Source organism: Symphalangus syndactylus, chromosome 11 (genome assembly GCF_028878055.3).
Source record: "Symphalangus syndactylus isolate Jambi chromosome 11, NHGRI_mSymSyn1-v2.1_pri, whole genome shotgun sequence".
NCBI classification, from domain to species: Eukaryota; Metazoa; Chordata; class Mammalia; order Primates; family Hylobatidae; genus Symphalangus; species Symphalangus syndactylus.
Genome location: NC_072433.2, coordinates 11,172,066 through 11,173,153, shown reverse-complemented (window position 1 = coordinate 11,173,153; position 1,088 = coordinate 11,172,066). Strand labels below are relative to the sequence as shown.

The 1,088-nt window shown below is 36.7% G+C and overlaps 1 pseudogene; it reads left to right on the top strand.

Moving 5' to 3' along the window:
- Positions 1-248: 248 nt before the first annotated feature.
- On the top strand, positions 249-821 carry LOC129493007 (large ribosomal subunit protein uL23-like; annotated as a pseudogene).
- The last annotated feature ends 267 nt before the right edge of the window (positions 822-1,088 follow it).

Below are 1,088 nucleotides of genomic sequence, written 5' to 3'. Positions count from 1 at the left end.
AAGGCAAATCTTTTACTTAGCTTAACTTTAAGGTTAAAAATTACCACAAGTACTTTGGAAACTACTGTTAGGCAGATTTACTGTAAACAGATTATTTTTGAAATAATGCTTTTCGCTTTTCACAAGATGGCACCGAAAGCGAAGGAAGCTCCTGCCCCTCCTAAAGCCGAAGCCAAAGCGAAGGCTTTAAAGGCCACGAAGGCTGTGTTGAAAGGTGTCCACAGCCACACGCAAAAAAGAAGATCGGCATGTCACTCACCTTCAGGCAGCCCAAGACACCGCGACTCCAGAGGCAGCCCAGACATCCTCGGAAGAGCACCCCCAGGAGAAACAAGCTTGACCACTGTGCTATCATCAAGTTTCCGCTGACCACTGAGTCAGCCAGAAGAAGATAGAAGAAAACAACATGCTTGTGTTCATTGCGGATGTTAAAGCCAGAAGCGCCAGATCAAACAGGCTGTGAAGAAGCGCTATGGCAGTGATGTGGCCACGGTCACCACCCTCATTTGTCCTGACAAAGAGAAGAAGGCATATGTTCGACTGGCTCCTGATTATGATGTTTTGGATGTGGCAACAAAATTGGGATCATCTAAACTGAGTCCAGCTGGCTAACTCTAAATATATGTGTATCTTTTCACCATAAGAAAATAACGTTTTTCATAAGAATGACAAATTAATTAGAATCAAATCTATAAGCTTTAAGATTTTGCATTTCTAGTAAGTATAATATTAGCTTATTTGACTGGAACTCAAGCAGAATAGGAATTTATGTTTGTTTTATATTCAATAGTGATAACTTTGAAGACATGGTTGTTTTATTACACCAAAAATATTACATTAATCTTATTTAACTAAGTTTTACCCAAATTGTGTTAACTTTAAAAACATTTGATCATTTTCTATATTTCTAGGGTTTGGTGAATATTTATTTATAAATGCTTATTTTTTTCCAAGCCAAGTTAGAATAGAGCACTTTTAGAGGATTTTATAAGTGAATTTTGCAATGCTATCTGGAATTAAGAAAATATTACATATACATAACATACATTAATAGATATACAAACACAAATAGAGATTTCATAGCTTTC